Source organism: Triturus cristatus, chromosome 5_2, assembly GCF_964204655.1.
Source record: "Triturus cristatus chromosome 5_2, aTriCri1.1, whole genome shotgun sequence".
Taxonomy (NCBI): domain Eukaryota; kingdom Metazoa; phylum Chordata; class Amphibia; order Caudata; family Salamandridae; genus Triturus; species Triturus cristatus.
The window spans coordinates 273,706,765-273,728,745 of NC_140588.1; the positions used below are offsets into that span (position 1 = coordinate 273,706,765).

The window sequence follows — 21,981 nt, forward strand, 5'->3', positions numbered from 1 at the left end:
TTCCAAAGGGTTGGGAAGCGCTTTTTGACTAGGAAATGAAAGCTGCTATGTCTTTATACTTTTTGCTGATGTTAGCAATAAGGAGGCTAATTAATGATCAATTTCTGTGACAGCACAGTTTGTGTTTTGAGGAGTTCTGTGATTCTGAAGGATTCAATAGGCTGTAGGCATTTGGCCTCATTGATTCTTTCGCGCTATAACTTTCCTTTTTCAGACGGATCAATATAGGGTTTTTAGCGCAGGCACCATTTCCATCCTGCCTTTCTTTTTTGTCACCCCTTAACTATGAGAGACTAACAATGTTGTGTTTTTCTTGTGATGTGTCAAATATATCATTTTAGAAGACCTAAAAATTCTGAAGTGGACACCAATCAGGCAGCAATGGATTGCAGATTACAGAGGTTCTGCGAAAGACAAGTTAAGATTAGGGATGCTGTCTGCCAAGAAGAGCAAAATGTTCTTGGCTGCAATTGCATTCAAGGGTGCAGGGCTATTTTACCCATTAAAAATAGTAGGATAGTACCTTTAGTAATTAGGTTAATTTAAAAACTAATAGCAAGATGGTTGGGCCTATCCAACAGAGCTGGTAGGGCCACAAAAAGAGAAACAGCTTTGAATCAAATCCACCATGTGATTTTCCATCCAGTAAAATTGCTTTGGGATTGGGGTGCACCTACACCCTGGTCCCAGTCTATAGTCCCCATCTGATCTCCTTCTAAGGCATGGGAGAGTATGCAATGTGCCCCCCTTACATGTCCGCATCCACCTGCCACCCACCCAATCACCTGGTCTGCACCGCCCTTGCCCCATTTACCATCTGCTCTGAGCAGTTATAAATGATAGTGTGGAGCCCCATAGAACAAGGAACTAAATGTAGAATTGCATCCATCACTATGAGGGGTATTGGCAATGTTTTGTAGCCATGCTGTAGAGCAGTATCGCTACTGTGAAGCATGGCTAAAACTAATAAATAAAAGCACTATGAAGCGTGTTGTCTCATTCCCCAAGCCACTTCTCCATTTGCACAGACAATGGACAGTGGACAGAAAGGGCTGGTGAAAGCACACAGACAATGGAGAGTGGGGTAGGGGGCTAGGGGCAAGCACACGGACAACAGGGGAGAGATAACAGAGGGTAGGTGAGAGGGCTAGGGCAAGCACACGGACAATGGAGGATGGGCGGGTGTTGCTGGGAGACAGTACACTGACAACAGAGGAAGAGCAGGAGGGACTAGAGGAAGCACATGGACAAGCACAGGGAAAATGGAGGGTGGGCGGCTGGGGCTGGGGAAAGCATACAGACAATGGAGGTTTGGGCTGGGGCACGCACATGGATAATAGGGATTGGGTGGGAGTGAGAAACATGGAGGGGGTAGAAGTATCAGAATGAGACAGCTGAAAAACACATGTTATGTTATTCAGTTTTTTATAACGCGCGCAGCTACTCCTAGGAGTGTCCCGGCGCGAGCCTGCGAGGTGCCGAATAAGAGAATAATTAGAACAGAAAGGTTTGAGCTGTTTCTTGAATTGCCCCAGATCTTGGATGCCACGCAAAGAGAAAGGCAACGAATTCCAAGCCGTGGCTGCCCTAACAGCCAGTGATCTGCCCCCCATTCTTTGGAGGCTCACACGCGGAATTTGCGCAAGCAGCTGAGATGACGATCTCAGGTGCCTACTGGGCAAATAGAAAGCAAAACGCTTTCTAAGATATAGAGGACCTCCATCATGCAAAGCGCGATGCGCTATGACCAAGGCCTTAAACTCCACACATTTCCTAACCGGGAGCCAATGCAGCATGCACAGCTGATGCTTGATACTCTTCCTAGTAGGAATGTTGAGCACCAGCCGGGCCGCTGCATTCTGGACCACCTGCAATATTTTAAGAATATAGTCAGGAAGGCCCAGATACAGCCCATTGGCATAGTCAACCCGAGAAAGGATCAGTGCGCGGGCCACTGTTTCCTTCGCTGGTCTTGGTAGAAGTGGAAGGAATTTCTTGAGAGACTTTAATATCCCAAAGCAACTCCCCGCCAATTTTTTGATCTGAGTCGAAAAGGACAACTGTTCATCGAACCGGACCCCCAAATTTTTAACTGGTAGACCCGTACTAGATGGCATGGGATAGTCAGATGGCCAGAGAGATTCCCTGAAGCTTGTTGAGTGCTTAAATAAAAAGAAAAAAAGAGCACCTGAAAAAGCAAGCAGTGGAAGGACACAGTAATGCATCCATGCCATAAGGGAGGGCAAGCACATGCACAGGAAAGAAGCACGAGGAAGCTGACAAATAAGCAAGCAAATGAGCGTGACAATGCAGCCAATTAAGGGTAAGCATTGGGCGGCCTCTAAGCCCACTGAAAGGTAAGAAAAGTTCATGCAGGTGCTGTCTTAGGATAGACCCAAAAAGGGAAGTAGGTCATAGCAGGTGGATTAAGATGATGAGATATCAACCAAAGTCCTAAATTCATGCCATCATGTATCTACACACTTCCTCGTTATCGGTCCAGTAGAAGTAACATTTGTAGCAGTCACGCGTATTTAAAAATGCATTTGCAATGTTAATCCGAGAACTCAATTTACACCAGAATGAATTTAGAATAAGATATGCAGAAAGTGTGCTCAATTACACAAATCGCTCCCTGATCTGCAAGATATGTCTTCTCGGTGAAAAAATATTCTGCGGGGAAAAATTGTGAAGGGAAGAATACTGCACAATACCACAACGGACCTAAAGCTACAGGTGTGTGCATTGTGCAGAATGAGCTGTTATAATATTTTCAAAAGTCAGAATTTTTTTATTACCCTACATATACACATTTAATTTTTGTCATGCGTACATCATACCGGAATTGCGTGGGAACGTACCAAAATGTGACAGTACTTGTAAAGTGTATTCATGGGTAAGCTCAACTCGTGCTTCACTTAACTGACACACACTTATACCACACCTTTGTGAAACGGGTGTAACACTATGCTAGTAAAAAGCCACAGCCGATTCAAGGCTGAAGCATTCACTACACAGAGCGAAATTAATCAACCCACAATCAGACCCTCCAGGATTTTGCTATATCAAAATAAAGTGCCGCAAAATGCAGCTAAATTTCCAGATTTGTGCCGCTAAATTTACTAGTTCCTGCCGCAATATCCTGGGGGGTCTGCACAATGCAATCACACAATAATATTCTGCTAAAAGTCATAACGACCTTACCTTTTGTCTCACTGGCGGTGGAGCTTGGCTTTAAAGTCAGGATCTTCTGAACAAGGACATGACACCCTGTTTTTCCAGGCAATGGGGGTTCCTTTCTGCCTGCTTCGCTCCCTTCTTTCTTATTTGAGCTCACTCTCCGCCTCTTTGGTCTTCCTACAGCACCAGCCTTAAAAAGAGAAAAATAAAAGGCCTCAGGCAATCGGAATGCTGGGAGGGTAAAGGTTTGTGGTCAGCGAAAACAAGTAATCGGAATAAAAAGCTAATAAAGCTAAGACACGGTATCTTTACCAAGAAAGGAGCTAAAACGATTGAACCGGGTGAGGTTCTGGCGATGGATATCAATGGACACCATATAGCAGTGGTTCTTAATCTGTGGTCTGAGGACCCCTGAGGGTCCGCAAAGCATACTAAGGGATCTGCGACTGTTTGACAAAATTTAATATTAAAATTAATCAATTAAAATTAATAATATATGTATGAATAAAGAAGCAAAACCGAAAATTTGAAACCTTTCCACATTTGTTTGTTAATAATATACAGAAAATTTCGATATTTAAACATTTATTTAATGTATACTTGTTTTTGTATTTTTGTGTATTGTTTTGCAGTTCATATCAGAGAAATTGCTTAGGCTGGGGGCCAACGGCTTCCAATAAGGACAAAGTAGAGACTTGGATCCCAGTAATGACTCAGTGGGGGTCTACAGAAGTCAAAAGGTTAAGAACCACTGCCATGTAGTATTTTAAGTGTCTGCCATCTCTGATTTGCATTTGGATTGGGCGGTGGAGTACCATTTGTTTTACAACTAATGATAAACCATTGCATGGACCTGTCACAACCTATCAGCAAGTGCTCTTTTCCCCTATCTTCACTTCCTATCCCCCTCCTTCAGGAAGAACCTCAGTGTCCATGTTGCAGCTGGTGTGCTGCCTTCCCTCTGTCCTCCTTCATTTATCTCACAGCCTTCTCACGGCCAAATCTAATCCCAAACTATTCTCAGACATAATTTGTCAACTCCTTGTGCACCCTGTCTGACTTTTTCAAACTCAAAACAATCTCCCTTTTCCCTTTCCACCACCTCCCTCCGTGAGGTCACCCGATCCATTGGCCCGTCGTCAGTTTTTGGGCCTGTGACGAACAACTCTTGCTCTACCCATTCATCACCCCCTGCCTTTAATCCAGAATTTCCGACTGTCTCAATCCAGCAGCCTGCAGAAGGACTTCTTCTATGTTATCCATCATCCTACTAGGTCTCAAATATTCTACTACATTGCTTCTTCTCAACGCTTCTCTGAATACTTTGTTCTCCTTCATTCCTGACTCACTCCTACCCTCTCCCTCAACCAAGAATCTAGGGGTACAATTTCAGTCCTTCTTCAGCTATCCCTCTTTTATCACTTCCATGGCCACTGCTGTTAGGGTGCAACTTCTGGACACCAGAAACATTTGCCCAGCCCTTCGCGATGACACTTACAAATCCCTAATTAACAACCATGTCATGAGAATGCTTCATAAGGTCAACAATACTCCGTTTAGCCTCCTGTGGCCATATGATGGATATGTCACACACTTCCGTTAGGGTGCAGTATTACTATTATTATTAGGTTTTTATAAAGTGGATCACCCATTCCCTGGGGGATATCACGGTGCTCTAAAGCTCCCTCTCGTTTCAACTAGACAACACAAACCCACAGCAGTGTGGGACAGTGGGAAGTATCCCAACAAATGCGCTCTTCCCAGTGCAGGTAACAGCCCACATTTCCGCCAGGAACAGCATGTTAGTTGAAAAAGGACCAGCTGCTTGAAGACACTGGGCCAACGTTTTACTATGCAGCTTTGTATCTGAAAAGAGCTACAGAGATTCCTCTGCAAGTGGATGCCTGAGTGACTGCCCCCCAGCTAGTGCTTAAATTGTAAATAAATAAGTGCCAAGGCTCTCGTCAGGAGACCACTGCAGCTTGCCCCTGCCATGCTGCCAGTGATAGTAACAACACAACTACTAACCATCACACTCCTCCTACAAGTGTGATATTTCAGACTGTTCCAGGACAACAACGCTATAAGAATGGCTTGGGCAGCAGGTAATTGATATTTTTAATGTATATTGAATTAATAATTGACTATTTTTGTGGTCATCTGAGACAGGGCCACCATGTGGCAGACTGTCACAAGCGCCGGTGTTGACAATTGACAATTAAGTGCTAGTGGTGAGCACCGGAAACCACTGGCTCAATTCAACCACTGCCCCCAGCAACAGTTCCTCCATAGGAGTGTAGGAGAGTCGCCCCCACAACACTGCTGTGCAGAAAGCATGAAAAATAAAATGGTAACCAAATTATTTTATTACCATCTTATTTTTTACTCTCTGCCAGCAAATGGAGAGTGGGGGCTGATTGGCAGCAGTGAGGAGTGGCCACATCAGTTCGCAGTGCTCATATTGGTTTGGCCAGCTACCTGTCTATGGCCAGACCGACATGCGCAATTCAACCCTCATCAACCCATCTGGCTCAGACAGCTGGGTTGGAGAGCTGGCACAGGCCTCCAGTGCCTTTCAGAGCGGAGAGCCAGCCCGCTCCATCCAATCCTGATGCTTCACTCATGCTGCTTCAGAGCATGAGAGCAGCTTCTTGATTGGATAAGAGAGTTGACTGTGGGACCTCGTGCTCAGTCTTGAGCCAGGAACATTGAAGACGTGCTGCAGAACATCAAGGACGACATCAAGGATGTGCAGTGTAAGGTAAGTGAAAAAGTATGTACTTATTTGTTTTGTAAATCATTTCTTTGCACCTCTCCTATTTAATATGTCACCAACCGCCACTGCTGCCCAGGTAATAGCCATTACATCCCGGCTGTTACCACGCATACCATTACAACGCAAGCGTTACCACACATGCATTGTAACAACGAGTAGACTTTACTATGCATTTTTTTACAACGTATGTGCTTTAAGCACGCATGCCTTTACAACAAATTTCGTTTTAAATGTATGTATGGTAAAAGCACATACGTTATAAACAAATATAGGCAATCCACGTCGTTGTGAGGAAACGGAGGCTCTTCCGCTTCCTCACAACAACGTGCACTGCCCCTCAGATGAGCTGCCTGCACCGCATGAACCACCAGGAGATAAAGATAAGGGGGATTGGGCCTGGGGTGAGGGTTAATAATTTTGGGGCTGAGGGCCAAGGGGCTCGTGCAGGGGTAATGTTTTAGGGTTTAGGGCAGGGTAAGGGCTGAGGGCCGGGGGTCATGCAGGGGTAGTGTTTTAGGGTGTAGTGTAGGGAAAGGATTGGGGGTCGTGCAGGAGTAGTGGTTTAGGGATAAGGAGAGGACTGGGGTTCTGGGGGGCTTGTGCAGGGGCGGTGTTTTAGGGTTTAGGGTACGGCAAGTGCTGTGGGCCAGGGGGTAGGGAGTCGGACAGGGGTAGTGTTACTAACCTTAATCACTTTTACCAAGTGTATGCCTTTACCATGCATGCCTTTGCATTGTAATAGCATGTGTGGTAAAGGCATATGCGTGGTAAAAGACTGCATTGTAATGGTGGGTCGTTTTAAACATACTAGTGTACTAATAGCCGCGTTGTAACAATACCGTTGTCTGGTTTCTGACGTACCTACTGCCTAGAAGAGAGTCAGACTCTTTAGCGCTTCAACACATCATCAGGAGTTGCAAGCGCTATACAAATGCAAACCCTTCTCTCTTCTAACTCTCCACTATCCTTTTTCTATCCAAATAACAAACTCACATATCCATCGCTCAAATTAATTTCATATCTCCCTATACTAATTCACCAATAATCATTTTTGGGTTCCGGAGTAGTGTGCTACTCGCCAAAAAGAGCTTTGACGCTTTATCAGTGGTAGTAAGCACTAAATAAATACAATTACAATTATATATATTTACCCGACGACCAACCAATGGGCCTCTAGTGTTAGTGGTACATAGTAGGGGTATCACTTACACACATATTCTTTATGCCTTCAGTCATCCAGATGTCTTTCGCTTTGGATGCACCAGCTGGCATACTGGCTGTGTGAGACCTAAAAGTGAAGAGCTTTCCACACCAAGATGAGTGGGAGGATGGAGAATGGAATCAAGATGGCAGCAGAGGATGAGTGTAGTGCCAAGGTAGGAGTCAGCAATGGCACACTGAATTACTTAGCTTGGGGGAATTTAGCTATTTTCCCCCCATGGTAGCACCTCTGATAAGCATAATGTATTTAATCACAGGACTCTCACAACTAGTCTTGCAACAATATAATGATGAACATATTTGTGGATATGATAACCAGGCCTTGATTTCTATTTTTTTTTTTTTTACAGAAATGGTAGACTACACAACTACCTGAATTAATGTTTATATAAGCTAAAAGTAGAAAAGGGGAATAACATGAATAGTGGTCATGTTGCACATTATCAGGGGAAATAATCAAATGGACCTAAACAATATAAAAACTCTGCTCCTCCCTCAGCAGAGGGTTTATATGGTTAAGATCGATTTAATAATCTCACCTGGTGCTGTGTAATATGAATATCTTTTTACCTTTTTAGGTCGAGCCTGGGCGGCGCATGCGCTGCTCTGCGAGGCATGCTGTATTCAGGTAGGGACTTGAAGCTCTGCCCATTTCCCACCCATCTTTTCAATTGGCTCCTGGTACTGTTCTTTCTAAATCGCTGCATTTGATTCATGAGTAGGCTTAGTAGTCCCTCCTTGGTACCACCGTGTCTACATTTGTAACCTCTCATGAGTACTGGGCTTTTTACTTGTGTTGGTACATGGCCTGCTTTATCTAGTCTGTGAGCACTATTTTCTTTAATGATGTTCCCCAATTCCACCCACGACGTGCTTTCCTACAAGGCAGCATGCCGCCCGCTTTTATATTTTAATTAGTAATGGTGGTACGCTTTAACTATAGTGGCCGTGCTTCTTTATTTATTTACTGCAGCGTGATCTGCTTTTAAGTACAGCAGTCACACTTCTTTATTTATTTAATTTGCCAGCGCGGTTTGCTTTTACAGCCGTTTATTTATTGCATTTGTCAGAGCGGTCCGCTTTAACTTTAGCGGCCGTGCTACGAAACCTTTTTTTTATTTTCAATGGAAGCACCCCATAACATGCCTTCAGCTTAATAGTCGCCACGCCCCTTTATTTAGACGCTGCTCACCGTATTCAGGTTACAGCGAGCCGCATCTAAACAAAGGCACGCTGCCACCATTAAACTGAAAGCACAGCATGGGGCACCTTTACAAAAAAAAACATTTGTTTGTGAACTTCACAAACATGTTTTTTTTGTAAAAGCACCCCATGCCATGCTTTCACTTTAATGGTGACTGTGCCCCTTTGGTTAGACGCGGCGCACTGCAACCTGAATATGGCGAGCAGCATCTAAAGAAAGGGGCGCGGCCACCATTAAAGTGGTCTCACATTTGCAAGACTTTGAGCTATTGGCATTAGAAATGACAATGACAATAGCTTAAACTCTCGCAAATGCTTGTGGTTTTATGACGCCCCCACCATAGTGACATAGGACTCAAGGGAAAACCCTGTACATAGACAGACAGACAGACAGACAGACAGACAGACAGACAGACAGACAGACAGACAGACAGACAGACAGACAGACAGACAGACAGATAGACAGACAGACAGATAGATAGATAGATAGATAGATAGATAGATAGATAGATAGATAGATAGATAGATAGATAGATAGATAGATAGATAGATATGTCACAGGCACTGTCACCTCATCACAGAGTGGGTGGGGTCAGCAGTCTCTCTGACCCCATCCTACTCTGTGGCGAGGTAGCGACTGCTGGCTTCCCACACTGGCTGATCTAAGGTCAGCCAATGAGGGGAGGCAGCAGTCTCAACCATCCTGCCACCTCCGAGACTTCCCTCTCCGAGAGCTGCAGCAGGTAAGTGTTGTGATTTAATTGACTAGTGCGTGTATGTATGAATGTATGTGCATATGTGATTGTTGTGAATGGGTGTCGAGCACATGTCTGCATGTGAATGCATGGGTGTAAGTGAGCGTTCATGTGTGTGTGTGTGCGTCCGCACACACGTGTGGGCCCCCCCCCCCCAGTTGAACTTAACGGACGCCACTGCATGTAAATCCAAGCCACAGCAAAGGTATATAACCAGATACATTAATCCAGTCGCCATCTTTGAAGCTTGGGTCTCTGCTTTAAATTGTGCAACTCATTCCATTTCCCACTTCCCAAGCTGCAGTGTTCTTAAAGGACCCCCATAGTCACTTGCGTGACATAGATTCTGTTCAAAGTGCCACGGAGTGCAAAAGAAATGTCTCACCTATTGAAATATATCAATGTCATTGTCCTTTTCCTCTATCCATTCCTCAGAGCCGGTTTCAGATTTTCTGAAGTCCGGGTGAGGAGAAAATGATGAAAGATAGCGGCAACAAAAAGAACCCACCATCAGGACCCCTCAAGACTCTTCCCTATATGCCGCATTAAAGGCCGGACAGGCCCACTGGGCAACCGGGCAATGCCCGAGAGGCTAGATTTACAGGTCAGTGCATGGGCTGTTTTTAGGTCTCGCCTGAGCCAGCGCATGCGCTGCAAGACATTTAGTAGTTGGGTTTTCAAAGTGCTGCCACAGGCTTTTGGTGGCCTAAAACTTGCGTGCACATGAACGTGCACACGCGCAGCCGCCATCTGTCTTTCTTCCATTGATCGCGATCACTTTTGCGGGATGCGCGGCCGTGTCAGCTTCACGGCCGCGCGGCCAATGCTTGTTTACATTGAGGCACGTACATACGTTTTGGGGCGCCATGCACCCGCTTTTGTATTTATACACTTAACATGCTTATATACATTACGGCGTCCGCTTTTGTTTACACAGTGGTGAATATTTGTGGTCTCATCTCATACTGCCCCTAACCCTCTTTCATGACTCACCGAGGGGCATACTCGCTCTCTTCCTGTCCTACGCGCCCCACCCGCCACTTTACTTCCTCCCTCCCTCTCGCTCTGCCCGCTCTGCCTCAGCGTCAGATGGGACCAGTCTCTCCCACAATGTCGCAAGATGGCGGAGCTGAAGGTGACTGTCTCACTCTCCTCTGTACCGTGGTCTCATCGCATACTGCCCCTAACCCTCTTTCATGACTCACCGAGAGGCATACTTGGTCTCTTCCTGTCCTACTTTCTCCTTTGGCCCCCCACCGTCCCCGGGTCCCGTCTCTGTCTCTCCTCGCACTGGCTCTTGCTCCTTTGGTCTCAGTTCTAATCTCTCTTCGCATTCTCCCCCTGTGTCCAGGCTCAAGCCCCGCCTGAAATGGTGTCCCTTGTACTATGGTCCCAGTTCCCTCCCCCAGGTTCTCTGGCTCTTCACCCCCTTCCTGCCCACTAGCTGTGTCCTTCTCAAGCCTCACACTTCTCCACACGCCGCCATCATCTTTAAATTCTGTCGCTGGAGCCAGGCCTTGCAGACAGTAATATTTAAAGCGCCTGGCGGGGTACGGAGGCTTTGCGGGGTACAGAGGCTTTGCGTTCAAGCAGTGGTACCGTGGCTCTTTCCAGGCCCTCTTGAATACCCCCCAAGCTGTACTACGACAGAACACTCCGTCCGTAGCTTATGGCCGTTTTTTGGCAGCCAGCAGCACAAGTCTTGCCTCCCGTTCTCTTCTTCCCTTGTACTCGCCCCTCTCAGCCCTCGGCTCCCCGCGCCTCTCCAACCTCACGTTGTATCTACAGTTTCTTAACACAATCTTTATCTCGCCATCCACCCGGCACCCTTTCTTCTATAGCCACACACTGCCATAAATCAGAGACTGCCACGCCGGACCACCATGTGCAGCATCTTATCATCACTGGGGAGTTCTGTGCACGCTCCCACCCAAGCAGGCTCATAGCAGTTGATTATCCAGATTGTTTTTGTTTTTCAAGGCACCCGACACGCAAACACCCACCCCCCATCCTAAACGCACACATAACTGTAAGAAAGAGATAAACAGCTCAGCTTGTGTTTCCGTAAGGGAATCGGTGGGTGAGCCGGAGTTCCAGCCCCTGCCTGTCAGATCTGCCCAACCGGTTTTAACTTTATTAAAAAACTAAGCTTGCCAAAGAACACAAGGCTTGCTGCTCCCTCCCTACACATCCAGGCATTATGTGCTGCTCCTCGATGGGGTTTGTGTGATTGGCACATGCGCTGTGAAAACACTCCCAGGCGCTTCCAAAACACCCCCTCATAAAGGTGTCATGGGGACGTAAATCCGTTATTTCACATTTGTATGACATCTCCTGTCCCTGCTGTTACACAAACAAGCATTGGCATAGCCAATAGGTCTCGCCTTTGGGACCTTATAACTGTTTAGCCATGCAACAGTTGATGTTGTTGCACCAAGAATATTGTGCTGCATGATTAAATACTTATAAGGTCCCAAAGGCGAGACCTATTGGCTATGCCAATGCTTGTTTTGGCTGTTTGTGAACCTGCTTTATGGTCTGATGGGCTGTATGTTCCTGTGGAATTCCTTGATATTACCAAAACATTGCCTGTAGCGGACAGAAATGCATGAAGTGTCCCATACATTGCAAAATACCTGTACAGTGTGTCTTTTCAAGTTCAAAACTGCTTCAATGTGCAAATACTGGCGCCTTTTTGAGCTACCTGATTCGCTAATGAGGGCCACTATTATTTTGTTGCCTAGGCCTATTTTCTGTCACAGGCCGACCGTGGCCGCAAAGGAAGATTTTCTGTGCTAGCCTCGTACACGCCTCCTGCACTGAGGTGCTATGGCCAGGGAGGTGGAGGTAATATGCATCAGGAGGTATAAACATCTTAGGGCAGCTTCCATCTAAACTCTGCAGACAATATCTGAGGCACTGTTTTCCTCACAGAGAAACCGGACACATGACAAATAGGTTCTGGAAAAATCACCAGTGAAAGGGAATGGATTGTAGTGTTTGTATCTCATTATTTCCTGATATAGCTCACACGCCAAGCATTAAACTCCCAGAAAGCCTTGATACTTACAGTTCCTTCCATACTTTTGGAGGCTGAGAGACTAATCTTGACGTGGCTCCCCGGACCGCCAGCATGCTCAAGGATTCCATAATAATGACTGATCCGCCTAACGTCAGTAGCTGTGAATATACTCAAGTGACCCCCTGTTTTACTATGAGGGTTTCCCCATTCTCCAATTATAAGGTATGGCCTTTACGGCAGCTTCAGCTTTTTCACCAGGCAATTCCTGTTTTTTTTTAATTATTATAGCCTTATAGCCCGCCGTAGCGGGCTATACCGGCTGTTAAAGGCCCGCTGCAGCGTTAAAGGCCCGAGCCGAAGGCGAGGGACTTTAACAAAGCAGAGGGACTTTAAAAGCCGGTATAGCCCTGCTACGAAGGGCTATAAGGCTATTAGAACATTCTGCCACTAGAGGGCAGAATGTTCTAACAAAACAAAGCCTTCAGGGAGCGTGAGGGGATTCAAATCCCCTCAGGCTCCCTGAAGTCTTTGTTCACAGCCAGAGCTGTGAACAAAGACACATTGGAATGTTGGAGCTCCGGGCTTATACCAGCCATTATAAGCCCGGAGCACTCCATTGTTTTCAATGGAGCTACCAACATTCCAATGTTCTAATATATAATACACATATAAATTATATAATGCATATAAAAATATAGGGGATTTTGGTCAACAATCTTCATCTATCCATCTGTTAATTTCCAATCAAACGTCACATTTGATCACGTACAGAATAGGGCAATGTGTCAGACAATTCATCCATTATCTCCACTAACCGTGATGGCATTTAACCTGTGCACAATGTGTACTGCCTCGAAAAAGTAATCCTCCTCAGTGTAAGGGCTGATGAGGAAATGTTTTGCTTCTTTTGAACATTTTTTTTTTTCTACTTCAACACTGCTTCTGGATCTCTCGGTGCCATCAGCAGAGTACCGTATCCTGTATAGGGACAGCTTTTAGCGGTATCTTTAATGGGGTTTTCCATACTTGGTTATCAAAAAGTATTTGAAAACCATTCAATGATGGTTGCTTGCACGTGAGTATATATAGGCAAGGATGGCCGCCTTTGATGTACTTAATAGCAAAAGCTATTCTAAGATGGCTGGCCATATTGTTCTTTTTTTCATGAAGAAAAGTTTTACAAAAGCCATTCCACTGCCACTTACAGTAGCACACAGAGGTAGCTATCTTAGAATATTTTTTGTTATACTTTATCAATAGTTCATCATTCCAAGTTCACCCATGTGTTGCTTTCTTGGAATGGTAAACTAATAACAAAATACAGCAAAGAAAACAAGCCAGTACCTCTGCGCCCACTGCTATATGACTGTCTTTGCCTATGCTTGTTCCCCGTGTAGCACTTCTAAGTGGCCTACAAGCTGCCCACGCCAATAACAAAATCAACTATAGTAAAATAAAGACCAAGAGATCAGATCATATCAAATCACTGCCCGAATCGACATGGTGCCCAATTGCAGGTGACAACAGTACACACAATTCGTAAACACAAAAATGCATACTCTTCCTATTTAGGCTACACTTCAGCCACACACTCTTCCACCCACTCATGCAGGCTCTGGAACGGACAAGGCCTGTTGCGCCGGCCTGCAACACTTCGGTCGAGAGAGGTGGCTCAGGCCTCCAACCAACTGGAGAAGGACAGCGCGCTGCAACACCATTAACATGTGCCTTGGAGGGCTGCACTGAACTCCATTTCCCAAATATTGCCAATCGATGCACGCTTGAAAGCACAACAGAAAGTCTTTGTGTATGAAAATAATCTGTTGAAATTAGAAATGGGCTGGCAACTGGTAGCTCGAGCCAGGATCAGGCAGATACCTAGCTCAGCCAGTGCTTAATTTGAGCCAGTGCTTTCCGGTGCACAGCACCAGCACTTAATCATCAACACTGAGAAGCAGTTAAGAACACATTCATTTACGGGGAGATTAAGTGATTTGCTGAGAATCACAAGATGTTGAGACGACACCGATGCTTGAACCTGGTTCCCCAGCTCCAAAGTCAGCAGCTCTGGCCATTATGCTACACCCTCTCCCCACTTTAATGGTTAGTAGTTAGTTCTGTTTTAGGTGGCGCTAACAGGAGAAATGGGTTTGTGCAAGCTGCCTCCTGACGAGAGCCCCAGCACTTATGTTATTTAAAAATTAACTACTGAGCTCGAGCCAAAAATAGCCGAACCTTCATGTGGCTCCCACCAACCACCCACGCTCCATCAATTGAACATAAATAAGGATCTAAACAAGGACAGCAAGATACCTATCAAGGCAGCTGAACTGCACAATATGAAACAAGAAAAACATTGGTCCAACCCGGCTGCCCTGATGACAAAGTAAGCAATCTAGGCACATATTTTATGTCACCAAGCCTCTTTTTTCTACACTATCCCATGAAAGCGCCTTCAAATACATGAGTTCTGGATGCACGCTGTACAAAACCTGCATGTGCTTTACATAATAGCTTACATTGCTGCCCCCTCTATAATAAGAATCAAGGCCACATTTACGGTAAACATGACATCTGACTTACCACTTAGTTCTCTAATAGCATCGTCTTAAGAGAAGGAGGTGGAGGTGCAAGGATATTTCTAAGCTCATGTTTAAAAACTATCACTCCTAATAAACACCTCTTACAGCGTTGATATGCTCTGATGTTTAAGGTGGAACACTTCTGCCATAAATACACTTTTCTGAATTTTTAAGAGACTTTACCATGTTTTTCCATCATGTATATTGCATGATTTACACGTGTCAAATATTTTCACGGCTTGGCTCGTGTACAGACTCAAGCCAGACCCCTGGCTCGTCACTCCCTGTAAATCTGTTGGCACGCCCACCTCTGGTTGAAATAGATGTAGATATTATGTAGAAACATTTCTAGCGATACATATTAATAACTTGACTGGATAAAAGGCATCATTCGCCAGGCCATGAATTAACCCTGCAGTAGGATCACGGAGGAAGCACACTGTACATTTTAGAAATTACTTTATTTAAATAGTTACATTTTTAAAAGTTGTGGGTGCCACGAAGAGGCAGCACACAAGTAACATGTTCAAAGGAAGGCAAAATGACTCGGGGGCGGCCACGTCAAAGGCTTTATTTTTATTCTGTAGACTGTAGCCATGCTGCGCAGCATCGCTAAAAATCATTGGCACACCAATGGGTCCCAAGGGCGACCCCGTGGCTTTGCCAATGCTTGCTGTATTTTTTCTCACCTTTTAGATTGGTCCGTAAGGTAACAGCAGAGGTAGCGCTAACATATTTTCCGTGCGTTCGGTGATGTTACATTCCATTGGGCTCTCTGTATTCCATAATATACAATGATGCGATTGTGTTTGAACTCCCAAGGCCACGGGAGTTCCCTTTCTGAGAGAGCATCAACATGGATACAGTTTCAATCTGAGCACGTGATGTCAACACGTGTGATTTATGTAACTTCAAGCTGAATCACTGCCTCATCAATCTAACACGCGCGCATGCGCGCACACGCACGAAAACAAAAACAGGCAAGGCAAGCAGAGACAAGACACCCAGGGACACACACTTTCACTACCAAATATGCACACACAGGCATGCATAAGGGCACAAAATCATGCACAAGTAATACAAACACCCACACACACAGATGCATATGTAAAAACACCCCCACGCATATAAACAAACATTTCAAACATGCTTAAGCAATCTTGCACAAGTCATACTTACACACAGGCACAAACATAAACATGCATACATACAAAAATATACAAACACATATATTATCAAGGGATCTCATGTGTAGTTCCAATGAGAAACAGCGGAATTAAAACGGGTTAACAGTAACCTGAAGTAGGTGATACACATTATATAAGATACATTGGAGAGGCTACCAGCAGGGCCGGACTGGCTGTAGTGGGCACCAGGCATTTCCCTGGTAGGCCGCCAGGGTTGGGGGCTGTTTTTGTGCCCCTGGGGGGGCGTTTTTGTTACAGGGCCGTTTTTGAGGCATAGCTGCAGTTTCGGCCACTGTAGCAAAATCGTCCGAAACCGGCCCTGGCAAACAGCTCGGCAGCACCCCCAACCCCCCCGGGGGGGGGGGCAGCTGAGCACTTTGCCTGGGCTGGTTTTGGTTCCCAATCCGGCCCTGGCTACCACACAGCAATTAAGAAAACCAAAAAGACAAACTCCACCAAACGAATCAAACTACACCCTCCACCTGCGGAGTCCCCCAGGGGTCCTCCCTCAGCCCTATGCTCTTCAACGTCTACATGGCTCCGCTCGCCCCCATCGTCAGAACCTACGGACTCAACATTGTGTCATACGCAGACGACACCCAACTCATCCTCCACTTATCCAACGAACCCAACACCGCCAGACACAACTTTCGAGAAGGCATGGAAGCCGTCGCCAAATGGATGAAAAACAGCTGCCTACAACTAAACACCAACAAAACAGAAGTACTCATCATGGGCCCAAACCCAGATGCCTGGAGCGACACCTGGTGGCCCCCCGCCCTCGGAAGCCCGCCCACCCCCACGGACCACGCACGCAACCTGGGAATCATCCTGGACTCAGAGCTCAAAATGGACCACCAGATCAACTCCGTCTTGTCCTCCTGCTTCCACACCCTCCGCCTCCTACGTAAGACCTTCAAATGGATCCCCCTCGAACACAGAAAGACCGCCACTCACGCCCTGGTCACCAGCACGCTCGACTACGCACGCACTCTATGCCGGAATAAACAAAAACTTCACCCGCAAGCTACAGAACATCCAAAACGCTGCCGCAAGACTGGTTCTCAACCTGCCAAGACACTGCCACATCTCCCAGCACCTGCGCACACTCCACTGGCTCCCCATCAAAGCTAGAGTCACCTTCAAGATGCTAACCCACGCTCACAAGGCCCTCCACGACATTGGACCAGCATACCTGAATAGCCGACTCAAATTCCACGCACCCCAAAGGACCCTACGATCAGCCCAGGTCTCCTACGCCGTGGTCCCCAGCACCAGAAAGACCAGATTGGGAGGCCGCTCCTTCTCCTTACACGCAGCCAGAGCCTGGAACGACCTTCCGCACCACCTCAGACAGATAACATCGCTCCCCATCTTCGCAAGAAATCTCAAAACCTGGCTCTTTGACAGACCCCCTCCTTGATGGACTGGAACCTGCGACCCCCCCCCCCACACTCCCCAGCGCCTTGAGACCCTTACGGGTGAGTAGTCACGCTTAACAAACACCTGATTTGATTTGATTTGAACTAAAGCACACTTCAACATTTGTCATGAACAATCCAATCCTGATGCCCTGAAAGACAATAAGTATGCAGCCAAACACCGTGAAAACCTTCTTGAGATCTTCAAATCACAAACTGCCACAATCCCAACTGAATCTCTAACCACTCTGTATGACTGATTGCAGCACACACTGCCATCACTGTTGCATTCTGCCTTCTCAAAATCCAAACATGTGGAACCAGAGCGATTATCAGCCTGGCTACCAAGACAAAAGGATCAAACTCGCCCAAGGCCCAATGCTAAGCCTCCTCCTACAAGCCTTACCTCTAAACTCACCATCATCACCCCCTCCTAAAGCTAGGTGTGGGTGATAAACTGCGATCCGTTTGTGGAGTTTGCAGAGTTTTCCGCACTCCGCGGAGCACGTGGAATTCTGAAAAACTCCATGAGCAAAGCGGAGTGGAGTTTTTTCCTCACTCGCCAACGTTAAGTTGGCGAGTGCGCGTGAGGAAAATCCTACGTTAGACCACCTCCAAGTGAGAATTCTCAACGCGGGCGGTGGCGGATCATCGTGACCGCTCACGTTGAGAAACTATCCGTTTATGTTGAGGAAGCTTCTGCTCGAGTAAAATATGTACTTGAGCAGCAGAAAGAAGCAGCGCCCGCTTGCCTTATGTATGGTGCCGTCCGCGCTGATTTTACAGTGCGCGACAAACACCTGACACTAAAAATCAGCGCAAACGGCGTAACCTAATGGACTCCACTGCTTGCGGAACTCAGTGTAGTGCAGCAAAGGTTTTGGGTCATTTCATGGAGTTCCATGTAGCAGAACTCTGCAAATTTCGCCCAGGCCTAACTAAAACCCATCACAACTGCATAATATCCAGACTCCTCTTTCCCATCAAGATAATCGATTGTAAGTGACGAGAGAAAATAACAAGAGTACATTGAACTATACTGCCTTCTCCACGACAATCCAAGTTGGATTTAGACCACTGAATGAGCCCCAGCCAAAATGAGGGAAGAGCTCCTTCTAGCCATAGATGAAGAAAAGAAACAGCACTTATACTACCAGAAACTGACCCCATGCTATACCCCAGCAACAAACCTCTGATCAGTGTTTGCGCACATGATCCACCAAAACCCATTCAAGAGACTGAAACACCACAGGAGTACAAATCTCCAAACTGTGGAAATTCATCAACCGCGTATTGAGGTTGGAACCCAGCCAGCTGCCATTCATGAAAGTCTCGAAGACAGATCTATTTGAACTTGCTTTCTAATTGATCTAATTACAGAACAAGGGTTGCGCCAGAAGAATAGTGAAGACGGGTTCTAACATTCCTATTGAACTACAACCTCCCTTGTCTCTCCACTTTGGTGTAGATTGTAAGCTCCTCCAGTGCTCTTAAGGTATTTGAAAATTAAGACGTAGTGCTATGTAAAACTCGCAATAAATAAATACCCACATTCAGAAAGACACACACAAACTCACGCAGGGACTCTTTACCCTGGTGGTCAAAAATTACTTTTCGTCATGTATTTATGTATGTATGTATGTATATATATATCCTCGTGAAAATGCCTGAGTTTCACTGACGCAGCTTCTAAGTAGAGAGCGCGTCGTCGTAACGGACCACCCAAGCAGGGTTCACAAAATTATTTGTTAACCTCGTTGCAGCAAGAATGACGATGCCGTGTACAGATGCAAAAATGGTTTATTCACCGGCTCCCATTGGACATGTTTTGCCTGTCCTGCAGGCTTGCTCACCAACGAGGACTTTTAGGAGAAGAAGAATATAGATTTCTTCATACAAAATACCCCACGACTCCATGCTTCTACATGCTGCCGAAAATTCACAAAGACCCGTCCAACCCACCGGGCAGACCTATTGTGACAGCGAATGGTAGTCTCCTCGAAAACACTTCCATCTTCTTAGACTCCTTCCTATTCCCTTACGTCCTCAGTCTCCCATCGTACTGTAGAGACAGCGCTGATTTTTTAAACAAAATTGAGGATATTACATGGCAAGAGAACTACTGGTTAGCGACGATTGATGTGGTATCGCTGTATACCTGTATAAAACACGTGGATGGGGTGAATGCGTGCAGACATTTCTTCAGAGATAGGTCTATCTTTGTGTATGAACAAACGAATATGTTGATTGAAATGTTAACATTCTGCCTCGAGAACAACTACTTTCTTTTTGAAGACAGGTGGTTTAAACAGGAAGTCGGGACTGCTATGGGAAGCTGCTTTGCACCGAGCTATGCATGCATGCTAATGGGCTGGTGGGAGGAACAGTTGGTATGGACAGAAAGAAATGAAAACCTAACCTAGCATATTGTGTTCTGGACCAGGTTCATAGATGATATTTTTATGATTTGGGGTGGCTCAAAAACAGAACTTATGAGTTTTATGAGAATACTAGAAACCAATGAGGTGAAACTCAGCTTCACGCATAGGTATGATCAGACTCAGATGGATTTTTTGTATGTGTGTGTGAGAATCAGTGAGGGTACCATAGCCACTATCCTACACAGAAAGGCAACTGCAAGCCACAGTATACTGCATGCTGGTAGCCACCACCCCCCTAACCTGAAGTGGAGCAAACCATATGGAGAGCTAGTAAGGGCGAAACGCAACTGTAACACTCAGGTGGCATTTGAAAAAGAGCAGGATACCATGATGAAATGATTCAGGGCAAGAGGCTATCCTGAGAAGGTATTAAGAATAGTGAGGGAGAAAGCAGCTGCCCCAGAAAGAACAGCTCTGTTGGTGAAAATACCAGGCAAAATAAACAACAGTAATGAAATCAGGATGATAACGACCTTCAATGTAGAGGCGTCTGCTGTACGCGAAACACTTAAAAAACACTGGCACATAGTCAAGAATGACCCAGTAATAGGAACTCTTATCAGTAACCAGCCACTGGTAGCATATAGGAAAGCACGATCCCTTAAGGAAATGCTTGTCAAGAGCTATATGGGGGCAACTAAACAACAAACGTGGATACACCAGCAGAAAAGGCTTTTTTAAGTGTGGCAAGTGCAAGGCCTGCAGCACAAGCAAGAATAGGAGAACATATCCACTACCCAGTGGGAAAACTGGGAGCATAGTCAAGTTTATGAACTGTAATACTGACTACTGTGTGTATGCAATTGTGTGTCCATGTATGAAAATGTACATAGGGAGTACCATCTTCCCTGTGATAAAACGAATCCTGGAACATATTCGTGCAATTAGAAACTGTGATCTTAGTTATTCCACTGCATGACATTGGCTGAAATACCATAATAAGGATGCTAATAGTTTGTCTTTCTTTGGTGTTGACAGGATGGCAGCAAACCGCAGAAGGGGTGACTGTGAGAAACAACTGAGGATTCTGGAGTCTAAGTACATTAAACTTCTTGAGACCAAGAGCCCGTTTGGGCTGAATGAGGATGAGGAACTGTTTGTCCACATCAGATGAGTACCCCATTTTGATCCATTGACTTTATTTCTGCTTTCTATGTGATCCACGATTTCTCTGTATATACTGTGTCCTGGAGGAGGGCCATCCACCTCGACGCAGTATTAGCAGGTTGGAAAACTTCACTTGAAGCATAGCCTGCTATCTATCCCGCAATAGTGTGACAGAACACTTTTATATATATATATAGATTTTTACCATGCAGCGCCCACATCCCCAAACACTTGGCCTATGAATCCAATTTAATGTCACCCACTCTGGGTTTCTTTATATCTATATTTATAATTTTGGTTAGGATGTTGAGGCCCAGTTAAACCTGCTTCCCTCCTTGCTTTCTCTTTGTTGTATTTATTATTTAAGCTTGCACCTATCACCCCACCCACCACTTTGTCTGTAGTTCATCCACCCTTTGGGAACCCGATATTCTTCATTAGGCTATTTATGTATTTTCACCATTATTTTTATAGACTGTATATATATGGTAGACACTTTGGGTAGCACTCAGATCGTCTTGTTAGCTTTGGTAATAAGATTGGTCTATATCAACATATTCTATGGACCGGTACTGTTGTTTCCTGGAGTTAGAACCAGATGATATGTTATTAACTTCATTTTTTATTCTCTCTCCATTAAGGCCACTTGGCCATCACTGGACTAGGCAGACCAGTATTACTTGGTTTAGTAAGATGCGTATGTTGCGCGCCTTCTCTTGAGAGTATTGCATCATTATGCTTTACATTTATTTTTGTTTACCTTACTCCAAGGTTTTCTATACAAGTGTTGATTTTTTTCAAATGTAATTTGATTTAAATGCATGTTACTGACACTGATAATGTAATCCACTGTGATTTATATTTGTGATTGATACAATGATTATGCCGAATGGAAGTCTTTCCTTTAACTATGAACTCATGTAAAAATGGATGATAGTCTGTTTTTCTTGTCTATACAGGAACCAGTTCGTAATGGTCCGGTTTTAGTGTTTTGTAAATACAATTTATATGGTGGACATGCTAGATGTAATGTTGGCTTGTGAAGAAGACCGTTTGGTCGCAACGCGTCGCCAATAACACGTTTGC

The 21,981-nt window shown here is 45.4% G+C and overlaps 1 protein-coding gene across 3 annotated transcripts in view; it reads right to left on the reverse strand.

Annotated features, from left to right (window-relative positions):
* ATXN1 (ataxin 1) overlaps positions 1–21,981 on the reverse strand; it is a 1,009,465-nt gene that overhangs the window by 576,967 nt on the left and 410,517 nt on the right. For all 3 annotated transcript variants that reach the window (XR_014962090.1, XM_085607037.1, XM_085607038.1), the window contains one exon: positions 3,205–3,370. The gene's annotated coding sequence lies outside the window, so the exon portion shown is untranslated. The remainder of the gene's footprint in view (positions 1–3,204; positions 3,371–21,981) is intronic.